General features: G+C 51.3%; 2 protein-coding genes across 2 annotated transcripts in view; both read left to right on the top strand.

Annotated features, from left to right (window-relative positions):
• PDCD5 (programmed cell death 5) overlaps positions 1–16891 on the top strand; it is a 483454-nt gene that overhangs the window by 222283 nt on the left and 244280 nt on the right. The gene's annotated exons all lie outside the window — the stretch shown is intronic.
• The window catches only part of LOC133354857 (sal-like protein 3), a 95169-nt gene that overhangs the window by 915 nt on the left and 77363 nt on the right, over positions 1–16891 (top strand). The gene's annotated exons all lie outside the window — the stretch shown is intronic.

Raw genomic sequence — 16891 nt, 5'->3', positions numbered from 1 at the left:
CTACACTCACTCACCACTCTACACTCAAAACTCACTCACCACTCACTAACTCACTCACCACTCTACACTCAAAACTCACTCACCACTCACTCACCACTCTACACTCACTCACCACTCACTCACCACTCACTCACTCACCACTCTACACTCACCCACCACTCACTCACCACTCACTCACCACTCACCACTCACTCACCACTCACTCACCACTCACTCACTCACTCACCACTCACTCACCACTCACTCACCACTCACTCACTCACTCACCACTCACTCACCACTCACTCACCACTCACTCACTCACTCACCACTCACTCACCACTCACCACTCACTCACCATTCTACACTCACCACTCACTCACCACTCTACACTTACCACTCACTCACCACTCACTCACTCACTCACCACTCACTCACCACTCACCACTCACTCACTCACCACTCTACACTCACTCACCATTCTACACTCACCACTCACTCACCACTCTACACTTACCACTCACTCACCACTCACTAACTCACCACTCACTCACCACTCACTCACCACTCACTCACTCACTCACCACTCACTCACCACTCACTCACCACTCACTCACTCACTCACCACTCTACACTCACTCACCACTCTACACTCAAAACTCACTCACCACTCACTAACTCACTCACCACTCTACACTCACTCACCACTCACTCACCACTCACCACTCACTCACTCACCACTCTACACTCACTCACCATTCTACACTCACCACTCACTCACCACTCTACACTTACCACTCACTCACCACTCACTAACTCACCACTCACTCACCACTCACCACTCACTCACTCACTCACCACTCACTCACCACTCACCACTCACTCACTCACCACTCTACACTCACTCACCATTCTACACTCACCACTCACTCACCACTCTACACTCACCACTCACTCACTCACCACTCACTCACTCACCACTCACTCACCACTCACTCACCACTCACCACTCACTCACCACTCTACACTCACTCACCACTCTACACTCACCACTCACTCACCACTCACTCACTCACCACTCACTCACCACTCACTCACCACTCACTCACCACTCACTCACCACTCACTCACCACTCTACACTCACTCACCACTCTACACTCAAAACTCACTCACCACTCTACACTTACCACTCACTCACTCACCACTCACTCACTCACTCACCACTCTACACTCACTCACCACTCTACACTCACCACTCACTCACCACTCTACACTCCTCACCACTCTCACTCACTCACCCCACTCCACTCACCATCTACCCCTCCACTCCCACTCTACACCACTCACCACTCACCCACTCCACTCACTCACCACTCTACACTCAAACTCCTCACCACTCCTAACTCACCACTCACTCACCACTCTACACTCACCACTCACTCACCACTCTACACTCACCACTCACTCACCACTCACTAACTCACCACTCACTCACCACTCTACACTCACCACTCACTCACCACTCTACACTCACCACTCACTCACCACTCTACTCACCACCACTCACCACTCTACTCACTCACCACTCTACACTCACCACTCTACACTCACCACTCACTCACCACTCTACACTCACCACTCACTCACCACTCACTCACCACTCTACACTCACCACTCACTCACCACTCTACACTCACCACTCACTCACCACTCACTACCACTCTACACTCACCACTCTACACTCACCACTCATCCCCATCACTCACCACTCACTCACCACTCTACACTCACCACTCACTCACCACTCTACACTCACCATTCACTCACTCACTCACCACTCTACTCACTCACCACTCTACACTCACTACTCTACACTCACTCACTACTCACTCACCACTCTACACTCACCACTCACTCACCACTCACCACTTACCTCTCACTCACCACTCACTCACCACTCTACACTCACCACTCACTCACCACTCACTCACCACTCTACACTCTACACTCACCACTCTACACTCACCACTCTAAACTCACCAACTCTACACTCACCACTCTACACTCACCACTCTACACTCACCGCTCTACACTCACCACTCTACACTCACCACTCTACACTTACCACTCACTCACCACTCTACACTCACCACTCTACTCACTCACCACTCTACTCACTCACCACTCACTCACCACTCTACTCACTCACCACTCTACACTCACCACTCACTCACCACTCTACTCACTCACCACTCTACTCACCACTCACTCACTCACCAACTCACTCCCCACTCACCAACTCACCACTCACCACTCACTCACTCACCACTCACCAACTAACCACTCACCAACTCACCAACTCACAACTCACCACTCACTCACCACTCACCAACTCACTCACCACTCACCAACTCATCACTCACTCACTCACCACTCACTCACCACTCACCACTCACTCACCACTCACCAACTCACCACTCACTCACCACTCACTCACCAATCACTCACTCACCACTCACTCACCACTCAATACTCACCCACTCACTCACCACTCACCACTCACTCACCACTCACCACTCACTCACCAATCACTCACTAACCACTCAATCACCACTCACTCACCACTCACTACTCACTCACCACTCACTCACCACTCACCAACTCACCACTCACTCACCAATCACTCACTCACCACTCACTCACTCACCACTCACCACTCTACACTCACCACTCACTCACCAACTCACTCACCACTCTACACTCAACACTCACTCACTCACCACTCTACACTCACCACTCACCAACTCTACACTCACCACTCTACACTCACTAACTCTACACTCACCGCTCTACACTCACCACTCTACACTCACCACTCACCGCTCTACACTCACCAACTCTACACTCACCACTCTACACTCACCACTCACCACTCTACACTCACCACTCTACACTCACCACTCTACACTCACCAACTATACACTCACCACTCACCACTCTACACTCACTAACTCTACACTCACCAACTCTACACTCACCGCTCTACACTCACCGCTCTACACTCACCGCTCTACACTCACCACTCTACACTCACCACTCACCACTCTACACTCACCACTCTACACTCACCACTCTACACTCACCACTCTACACTCACCACTCTACACTCACCACTCTACACTCACCAACTCTACACTCACCACCTCTACACTCACCACCTCTACACTCACCACTCTACACTCACCACTCTACACTCACCACTCACTCACCACTCTACACTCACCACTCACTCACCACTCACTCACCACTCTACACTCACCACTCTACACTCACCACTCACTCACCAATCACTCACCACTCACTCACCACTCTACACTCACCACTCACTCACCACTCTACACTCACCATTCACTCACTCACTCACCACTCTACACTCACCACTCTACACTCACTACTCTACACTCACCACTCACTCACTACTCACTCACCACTCTACACTCACCACTCACTCACCACTCACCACTTACCTCTCACTCACCACTCACTCACCACTCTACACTCACCACTCACTCACCACTCACTCACCACTCTACACTCTACACTCACCACTCTACACTCACCACTCTAAACTCACCAACTCTACACTCACCACTCTACACTCACCACTCTACACTCACCGCTCTACACTCACCACTCTACACTCACCACTCTACACTTACCACTCACTCACCACTCTACACTCACCACTCTACACTCACCACTCTACTCACTCACCACTCACTCACCACTCTACTCACTCACCACTCTACACTCACCACTCACTCACCACTCACTCACTCACCACTCACTCACCACTCACTCACTCACCAACTCACTCCCCACTCACCAACTCACCACTCACCACTCACTCACTCACCACTCACCAACTAACCACTCACCAACTCACCAACTCACAACTCACCACTCACTCACCACTCACCAACTCACTCACCACTCACCAACTCATCACTCACTCACTCACCACTCACTCACCACTCACCACTCACTCACCACTCACCAACTCACCACTCACTCACCACTCACTCACCAATCACTCACTCACCACTCACTCACCACTCAATACTCACCCACTCACTCACCACTCACCACTCACTCACCACTCACCACTCACTCACCAATCACTCACTAACCACTCAATCACCACTCACTCACCACTCACTACTCACTCACCACTCACTCACCACTCACCAACTCACCACTCACTCACCAATCACTCACTCACCACTCACTCACTCACCACTCACCACTCTACACTCACCACTCACTCACCAACTCACTCACCACTCACCACTCTACACTCAACACTCACTCACTCACCACTCTACACTCACCACTCACCAACTCTACACTCACCACTCTACACTCACTAACTCTACACTCACCGCTCTACACTCACCACTCTACACTCACCACTCACCGCTCTACACTCACCAACTCTACACTCACCACTCTACACTCACCACTCACCACTCTACACTCACCACTCTACACTCACCACTCTACACTCACCAACTATACACTCACCACTCACCACTCTACACTCACTAACTCTACACTCACCAACTCTACACTCACCGCTCTACACTCACCGCTCTACACTCACCACTCTACACTCACCACTCTACACTCACCACTCACCACTCTACACTCACCACTCTACACTCACCACTCTACACTCACCACTCTACACTCACCACTCTACACTCACCACTCTACACTCACCACTCTACACTCACCACTCTACACTCACCACTCTACACTCACCACTCTACACTCACCACTCTACACTCACCACTCACTCACCACTCTACACTCACCACTCTACACTCACCACTCTACACTCACCACTCTACACTCACTCACCACTCTACACTCACCACTCTACACTCACCACTCTACACTCACCACTCTACACTCACCACTCTACACTCACCACTCTACACTCACCACTCACCACTCTACACTCACCACTCTACACTCACCACTCTACACTCACCACTCTACACTCACCACTCTACACTCACCACTCACCACTCTACACTCACCACTCGCCACTCTACACTCGCCAACTCTACACTCACCACTCTACACTCACCAACTCTACACTCACCACTCTACACTCACCAACTCTACACTCACCACTCTACACTCACCACTCACCACTCTACACTCACCACTCTACACTTACCACTCACCACTCTACACCCACCACTCACTCACCACTCTACACTAACCACTCTACACTCGCCACTCTACACTCGCCAACTCTACACTCACCACTCTACACTCACCACTCTACACTCACCACTCACCACTCACTCACCACTCTACACTCACCGCTCTACACTCACCACTCACCACTCTACACTCACCACTCTACACTCACCACTCACCACTCTACACTCACCACTCACTCACCACTCTACACTCACCACTCTACACTCACCATTCACCATTCTACACTCACCACTCTACCCTCACCACTCTACACTCACCACTCTACACTCACCGCTCTACACTCACCACTCTACACTCACCACTCTACACTCACCACTCTACACTCACCACTCACCACTCTACACTCACCGCTCTACACTCACCGCTCTACACTCACCACTCTACACTCACCAACTCTACACTCACCCACTCTATACTCACCACTCTACACTCACCAACTCTACACTCACCACTCTACACTCACCACTCTACACTCACCGCTCTACACTCACCACTCTACACTCACCACTCTACACTCACCAACTCTACACTCCCCACTCTACACTCACCAACTCTACACTCACCACTCTACACTTACCATACCACAAATTCACCTGCAGACTCACACCCTACTACAAACAAACCACAAACACAGCTTTACGAACTCACAAGCAACAGATTTGCTCACTTTACAGACGCGCAAGTGATACTCTCGTGAAAACACGCACAGACGTGTTACACACCACGCTCACCTACAAACTCAACTCAGTACACCACCAACTATACTCCGCGACGTATACTCACCTACAGACACGTACCCCACGCTCACGTACACTCACACCACGCTCACCAAATGGACACGACACCTGTACTCACCTACAAACTCTTACTACTCACCACAGACGTATGCAACACTCGCGAAGCTCACCTCCAGACTCGCAGCACACTCGTACACACACACACAACTCACCCAGAGACTCACACACTCACCTACAGACTCACACACTCACCCACAGACTCACACACTCACCCACAGACTCACACACTCACCAAGAGACTCACACACTCACCTTCAGACTCACACAACTCACCTACAGACTCACACACTCACCCAGAGACTCACACACTCACCTACAGACTCACACACTCACCTACAGACTCACACACTCACCCACAGACTCACACAACTCACCCACAGACTCACACACTCACCCACAGACTCACACACTCACCCACAGACTCACACACTCACCTAGAGACTCACACACTCACCTAGAGACTGACACACTCACCCACAGACTCACACACTCACCCACAGACTCACACACTCACCCACAGACTCACACACTCACCCACAGACTCACACACTCACCCAGAGACTCACACACTCACCTAGATACTCACATACTCACCCACAGACTCACACACTCACCCACAGATTCACACACTCACCTACAGATTCACACACTCACCTAGAGACTCACACACTCACCTAGAGACTCACACACTCACCTACAGACTCACACACTCACCTAGAGACTCACACACTCACCTACAGACTCACACACTCACGCAGAGACTCACACACTCACCCACAGACTCACACACTCACCTACAGACTCACACACTCACCTAGAGATTCGCACACTCACCTAGAGACTCACACACTCACCTAGAGACTCACACACTCACCCACACACTCACACACTCACCCAGAGACGCGCACACTCACCTACAGACTCACACACTCACCCACAGACTCACACACTCACCTAGAGACTCACCCACAGACTCACACACTCACCCACAGACTCACACACTCACCTAGAGACTTACACACTCACCTACAGACTCACACACTCACGCACAGACTCACACACCCACCAAGAGACTCACCCACAGACTCACACACTCACCTAGAGACTCACACACTCTCCCACAGACTCACACACTCACCCAGAGACTCGCACACTCACCTACAGACTCACACACTCACACACTCACCCACACACTCACACACTCACCCAGAGACTCACACACTCACCTAGAGACTCACACACTCACCCACAGACTCACACACTCACCCACAGACTCACACACTAACCCACAGACTCACACACTCATCCACAGACTCACACACTCACCCACAGACTCACACACTCACCCACAGACTCACACACTCACCCAAAGACTCACACACTCACCTCCAGACTCACAGCACACTCGTACACACACACAACTCACCTACAGACTCACACACTCACCCACAGACTCACGCACTCACCCACAGACTCACACACTCACTCACAGACTCACACACTCACCCACAGACTCACACACTCACCTCCAGAATCACAGCACACTCGTACACACACACAACTCACCTACAGACTCACACACTCACTTAGAGACTCACACACTCACCCACAGACTCACACACTCACCCACAGACTCACACACTCACCCAGAGACGCACATACGCACCTACAGACTCGCACACTCACCTACAGACTCACACACTCACCCACAGACTCACACACTCACCCACACACTCACACACTCACCCACAGACTCACACACTCACCTACAGACTCACACACTCACCTAGAGACTCACACACTCACATAGAGACTCACTCACTCACCGAGAGACTCACACACACACCTACAGACTCACACACTCACCTACAAACTCACACACTCACCCACAGACTCACACACTCACCCACACTCACACACTCACCCACAGACTCACACACTCACCCACAGACTCACACACTCACCCACAGACTCACACACTCACCTTCAGACTCACACACTCACCCACAGACTCACACACTCACCTACAGACTCACACACTCACATAGAGACTCACACAACTCACCCACAGACTCACACACTCACCTACAGACTCACACACTCACCTACAGACTCACACACTCACCCACAGACTCACAAACTCACCTACAGACTCACACACTCACCTAGAGACTCACATACGCACCTACAGACTCACACACTCACCGACAGACTCACACACTCACCCAGAGACTCAGACACTCACCTAGAGACTCACACACTCACCTACAGACTCACACACTCACCCACAGACTCACACACTCACCTACAGACTCACACACACACCTAGAGACTCACACACTCACATAGAGACTCACTCACTCACCTAGAGACTCACACACACACACCTACAGACTCACACACTCACCTAGAGACTCACACACTCACCTAGAGACTCACTCACCTAGAGACTCACACACACACCTACAGACTCACACACTCACCTAGAGACTCACACACTCACCTAGAGACTCACACACTCACCTAGAGACTCACACACTCACCCACAGACTCACACACTCACCCACAGACTCACACACTCACCTACAGACTCACACACTCACCCATAGACTCACACACTCACTCACAGACTCACACACTCACCCAGAGACTCACACACTCACCTAGATACTCACATACTCACCCACAGACTCACACACTCACCCACAGATTCACACACTCACCTACAGATTCACACACTCACCTAGAGACTCACACACTCACCTAGAGACTCACACACTCACCTAGAGACTCACACACTCACCTACAGACTCACACACTCACGCAGAGACTCACACACTCACCCACAGACTCACACACTCACCTACAGACTCACACACTCACCTAGAGATTCGCACACTCACCTAGAGACTCACACACTCACCCAGAGACGCGCACACTCACCTACAGACTCACACACTCACCCACAGACTCACACACTCACCTAGAGACTCACCCACAGACTCACACACTCACCCACAGACTCACACACTCACCTAGAGACTCACACACTCACCTACAGACTCACACACTCACGCAGACTCACACACCCACCAAGAGACTCACCCACAGACTCACACACTCACCTAGAGACTCACACACTCTCCCACAGACTCACACACTCACCCAGAGACTCGCACACTCACCTACAGACTCACACACTCACACACTCACCCACACACTCACACACTCACCCAGAGACTCACACACTCACCTAGAGACTCACACACTCATCCACAGACTCACACACTCACCCACAGACTCACACACTCACCCACAGACTCACACACTCATCCACAGACTCACACACTCACCCACAGACTCACACACTCACCCACAGACTCACACACTCACCCAAAGACTCACACACTCACCTCCAGACTCACAGCACACTCGTACACACACACAACTCACCTACAGACTCACACACTCACTTAGAGACTCACACACTCACCCGGAGACTCACACACTCACCCACAGACTCACACACTCACCCAGAGACTCACACACTCACCTACTGACTCACACACTCACCCACAGACTCACACACTCACCCAGAGACGCACATACGCACCTACAGACTCACACACTCACCTACAGACTCACACACTCACCCACAGACTCACACACTCACCCACACACTCACACACTCACCCACAGACTCACACACTCACCTACAGACTCACACACTCACCTAGAGACTCACACACTCACATAGAGACTCACTCACTCACCGAGAGACTCACACGCACACCTACAGACTCACACACTCACCTACAAACTCACACACTCACCCACAGACTCACACACTCACCCACACTCACACACTCACCCACAGACTCACACACTCACCCACAGACTCACACACTCACCTTCAGACTCACACACTCACCCACAGACTCACACACTCACCTACAGACTCACACACTCACATAGAGACTCACACAACTCACCCACAGACTCACACACTCACCTACAGACTCACACACTCACCTACAGACTCACACACTCACCCACAGACTCACAAGCTCACCTACAGACTCACACACTCACCTAGAGACTCACATACGCACCTACAGACTCACACACTCACCGACAGACTCACACACTCACCCAGAGACTCAGACACTCACCTAGAGACTCACACACTCACCTACAGACTCACACACTCACCCACAGACTCACACACTCACCCACACACTCACCCACAGACTCACACACTCACCGACAGACTCACACACTCACCCAGAGACTCAGACACTCACCTAGAGACTCACACACTCACCTACAGACTCACACACTCTCCCACAGACTCACACACTCACCCAGAGACTCGCACACTCACCTACAGACTCACACACTCACACACTCACCCACACACTCACACACTCACCCAGAGACTCACACACTCACCTAGAGACTCACACACTCATCCACAGACTCACACACTCACCCACAGACTCACACACTAACCCACAGACTCACACACTCATCCACAGACTCACACACTCACCCACAGACTCACACACTCACCCACAGACTCACACACTCACCCAAAGACTCACACACTCACCTCCAGACTCACAGCACACTCGTACACACACACAACTCACCTACAGACTCACACACTCACCCACAGACTCACGCACTCACCCACAGACTCACACACTCACTCACAGACTCACACACTCACCCACAGACTCACACACTCACCTCCAGAATCACAGCACACTCGTACACACACACAACTCACCTACAGACTCACACACTCACTTAGAGACTCACACACTCACCCACAGACTCACACACTCACCCACAGACTCACACACTCACCCAGAGACGCACATACGCACCTACAGACTCGCACACTCACCTACAGACTCACACACTCACCCACAGACTCACACACTCACCCACACACTCACACACTCACCCACAGACTCACACACTCACCTACAGACTCACACACTCACCTAGAGACTCACACACTCACATAGAGACTCACTCACTCACCGAGAGACTCACACACACACCTACAGACTCACACACTCACCTACAAACTCACACACTCACCCACAGACTCACACACTCACCCACACTCACACACTCACCCACAGACTCACACACTCACCCACAGACTCACACACTCACCCACAGACTCACACACTCACCTTCAGACTCACACACTCACCCACAGACTCACACACTCACCTACAGACTCACACACTCACATAGAGACTCACACAACTCACCCACAGACTCACACACTCACCTACAGACTCACACACTCACCTACAGACTCACACACTCACCCACAGACTCACAAACTCACCTACAGACTCACACACTCACCTAGAGACTCACATACGCACCTACAGACTCACACACTCACCGACAGACTCACACACTCACCCAGAGACTCAGACACTCACCTAGAGACTCACACACTCACCTACAGACTCACACACTCACCCACAGACTCACACACTCACCTACAGACTCACACACACACCTAGAGACTCACACACTCACATAGAGACTCACTCACTCACCTAGAGACTCACACACACACACCTACAGACTCACACACTCACCTAGAGACTCACACACTCACCTAGAGACTCACTCACCTAGAGACTCACACACACACCTACAGACTCACACACTCACCTAGAGACTCACACACTCACCTAGAGACTCACACACTCACCTAGAGACTCACACACTCACCCACAGACTCACACACTCACCCACAGACTCACACACTCACCTACAGACTCACACACTCACCCATAGACTCACACACTCACTCACAGACTCACACACTCACCCAGAGACTCACACACTCACCTAGATACTCACATACTCACCCACAGACTCACACACTCACCCACAGATTCACACACTCACCTACAGATTCACACACTCACCTAGAGACTCACACACTCACCTAGAGACTCACACACTCACCTAGAGACTCACACACTCACCTACAGACTCACACACTCACGCAGAGACTCACACACTCACCCACAGACTCACACACTCACCTACAGACTCACACACTCACCTAGAGATTCGCACACTCACCTAGAGACTCACACACTCACCCAGAGACGCGCACACTCACCTACAGACTCACACACTCACCCACAGACTCACACACTCACCTAGAGACTCACCCACAGACTCACACACTCACCCACAGACTCACACACTCACCTAGAGACTCACACACTCACCTACAGACTCACACACTCACGCAGACTCACACACCCACCAAGAGACTCACCCACAGACTCACACACTCACCTAGAGACTCACACACTCTCCCACAGACTCACACACTCACCCAGAGACTCGCACACTCACCTACAGACTCACACACTCACACACTCACCCACACACTCACACACTCACCCAGAGACTCACACACTCACCTAGAGACTCACACACTCATCCACAGACTCACACACTCACCCACAGACTCACACACTCACCCACAGACTCACACACTCATCCACAGACTCACACACTCACCCACAGACTCACACACTCACCCACAGACTCACACACTCACCCAAAGACTCACACACTCACCTCCAGACTCACAGCACACTCGTACACACACACAACTCACCTACAGACTCACACACTCACTTAGAGACTCACACACTCACCCGGAGACTCACACACTCACCCAGAGACGCACATACGCACCTACAGACTCACACACTCACCTACAGACTCACACACTCACCCACAGACTCACACACTCACCCACACACTCACACACTCACCCACAGACTCACACACTCACCTACAGACTCACACACTCACCTAGAGACTCACACACTCACATAGAGACTCACTCACTCACCGAGAGACTCACACACACACCTACAGACTCACACACTCACCTACAAACTCACACACTCACCCACAGACTCACACACTCACCCACACTCACACACTCACCCACAGACTCACACACTCACCCACAGACTCACACACTCACCTTCAGACTCACACACTCACCCACAGACTCACACACTCACCTACAGACTCACACACTCACATAGAGACTCACACAACTCACCCACAGACTCACACACTCACCTACAGACTCACACACTCACCTACAGACTCACACACTCACCCACAGACTCACAAGCTCACCTACAGACTCACACACTCACCTAGAGACTCACATACGCACCTACAGACTCACACACTCACCGACAGACTCACACACTCACCCAGAGACTCAGACACTCACCTAGAGACTCACACACTCACCTACAGACTCACACACTCACCCACAGACTCACACACTCACCCACACACTCACCCACAGACTCACACACTCACCTACAGACTCACACACACACCTAGAGACTCACACACTCACATAGACTCACTCACTCACCTAGAGACTCACACACACACCTACAGACTCACACACTCACCTAGAGACTCACACACTCACCTAGAGACTCACTCACTCACCTAGAGACTCACACACACACCTACAGACTCACACACTCACCTAGAGACTCACACACTTACCTAGAGACTCACACACTCACCTAGAGACTCACACACTCACCCACAGACTCACACACTCACCCACAGACTCACACACTCACCTACAGACTCACACACTCACCCATAGACTCACACACTCACTCACAGACTCACACACTCACCTACAGACTCACACACTCACCCACAGACTCACACACTCACCTTCAGACTCACACACTCACCCACAGACTCACACACTCACCTGCAGACTCACACACTCACCTAGAGACTCACACAACTCACCCACAGACTCACACACTCACCTACAGACTCACACACTCACCTACAGACTCACCCACTCACCTACAGACTCACACACTCATCCACAGACTCACACACTCACCCACAGACTCACAAACTCACCTACAGACTCACACACTCACCTAGAGACTCACATACGCACCTACAGACTCACACACTCACCTAGAGACTCGCACACTCACCCAGAGACTCACACACTAACCTAGAGACTCACAAACTCACCTACAGACTCACACACTCACCCACAGACTCACACATTCACCCACACACTCACACACTCACCCACAGACTCACACACTCACCTAGAGACTCATACACTCACCTAGAGACTCACACACTCACCTAGAGACTCACACACACACCTACAGACTCACACACTCACCTAGAGACTCACACACTCACCCACAGTTTCACACACTCACCCACAGACTCACACACTCACCTACAGACTCACACACTCACCCACAGACTCAAACACTCACCCACAGACTCACACACTCACTCACAGACTCACACACTCACCTACAGACTCACACACTCACCCACAGACTCACACACTCACCTTCAGACTCACACACTCACCCACAGACTCACACACTCACCCACAGACTCACACACTCACCTACAGACTCACACACTCACCCAGAGACTCACACACTCATCTACAGACTCACACACTCACCCAGAGACTCACACACTCACCCACAGACTCACACACTCACCTACAGACTCACACACTCACTCACAGACTCACACACTCACCTACAGACTCACACACTCATCCACAGACTCACACACTCACCCACAGACTCACTCACTCACCCACAGACTCACACACTCACCCAGAGACTCACATACTCACCCAGAGTCTCACACACTCACCTACAGACTCACACACTCACCCACAGACTCACACACTCACCAAGAGACTCACCCACAGACTCACACACTCACCTAGAGACTCACACACTCACCTAGAGACTCACACACTCACCCAGAGACTCACACACTCACCTACAGACTCACACACTCATCCACAGACTCACACACTCACCCACAGACTCACTCACTCACCCACAGACTCACACACTCACCCAGAGACTCACACATTCACCTACAGACTCACACACTCACCCACAGACTCACACACTCACCAAGAGACTCACCCACAGACTCACACACTCACCTACAGACTCACACACTCACCTAGAGACTCACACACTCACCCAGAGACTCACACACTCACCTACAGACTCACACACTCTTCCACAGACTCACACACTCACCTACAGACTCACACACTCACCCAGAGACTCATACACTCACCCAGATACTCACACACTCACCTACATACTCACACACTCACCTACAGACTCACACACTCACCTAGAGACTCACACACTCACCTACAGACTCACACACTCACCTAGAGCCTCACACACTCACCTTCAAACTCACACACTCACCCACAGACTCACACACTCACCTACAGACTCACTCACTCACCCAGAGACTCACATACTCACCCACAGACTCACACACTCACCCACAGACTCACACACTCACATACAGACTCACACACTCACCCAGAGACTCACACACTCACCTACAGACTCACTCACTCACCCAGAGACTCACACACTCACCCGCAGACTCACACACTCACCCACAGACTCACACACTCACATACAGACTCACACACTCACCCAGAGACTCACACACTCACCTACAGACTCACTCACTCACCCAGAGACTCACACACTCACCCACAGACTCACACACTCACCCACAGACTCACACACTCACATACAGACTCACACACTCACCCAGAGACTCACACACTCACCTACAGACTCACACACTCACCTACAGACTCACACACTCACCCACAGATTCACACACTCACCCACAGACTCACACACTCACCTACAGACTCACACACTCACCCACAGACTCACACACTTACCCACAGACTCACACACTCACCTAGAGACTCACACACTCACCCACAGACTCACACACTCACCCACAGACTCACACATGGCCACCTACACTGCCATATAGAACACTCACCACACTCCACTCATACGCCCCACGGTCATACACACCGCACTCTTACATACATACAGATTAATACACACTCACACGCACGAGCACGAGCACACACCCACGAGCACACACACCACACTGCACTCACATACACACACTCATATTCGCTCATTCACACTCATACACACTTATACACACTCGTACATACTCACCTACAGACTCACACAATAATGCATACTCATACACCGTTATACACACTCGTGCATACACCTCCATACACACCGCACGCATACGTACACACTAATTAATGTACACACTTATACACACTCATATGTACACACGAACTTATGCACACTCGTACACAATCGTACACACACACTAGCTGCCTGTCAAGCACACACTCACCGCACTTACACGCACAGACGAACACTCGTAAATATACACTCATAGACATACACACACAAAGCATAGAGTTGTATTTTATACTTACATTCATGTAGAGACACCTATGATTTGCGTGCACTCGCAAACACAAGCGAACTCACGGTGCATGCACACAACCGCCTGTGATGCACACACGCACGTGTACTTATTGACATACATGTCACAGGGAATACACACACGTACCTGTGCACGCATACACACGTGTGCGTGCATACAGCACGCAGAGAATTACAGACGTGTACTTGTTGGTGAACGGACATGCAGTTATAGAATACCGCGCATGTATACACACGTGTGTGTGTGTTGCACACGTATGTGTACAAAGGTGTGTATGTGCACACGTGTGTGTACACGTGTGTGTGTGCACACGTGTGTGTGTGCACACGTGAGTGTGTGTGTGCACACGTGAGTGTACACGTGTGTGTGTGTGTGTGCA

This window comes from Lethenteron reissneri, chromosome 49 (genome assembly GCF_015708825.2).
Source record: "Lethenteron reissneri isolate LAM-NWPU_2019-01 chromosome 49, ASM1570882v1, whole genome shotgun sequence".
Classification (NCBI taxonomy): domain Eukaryota; kingdom Metazoa; phylum Chordata; class Hyperoartia; order Petromyzontiformes; family Petromyzontidae; genus Lethenteron; species Lethenteron reissneri.
The sequence above is the reverse complement of the archived record's forward strand: the minus strand, read 5'-3'. Positions and strand labels throughout refer to the sequence as shown.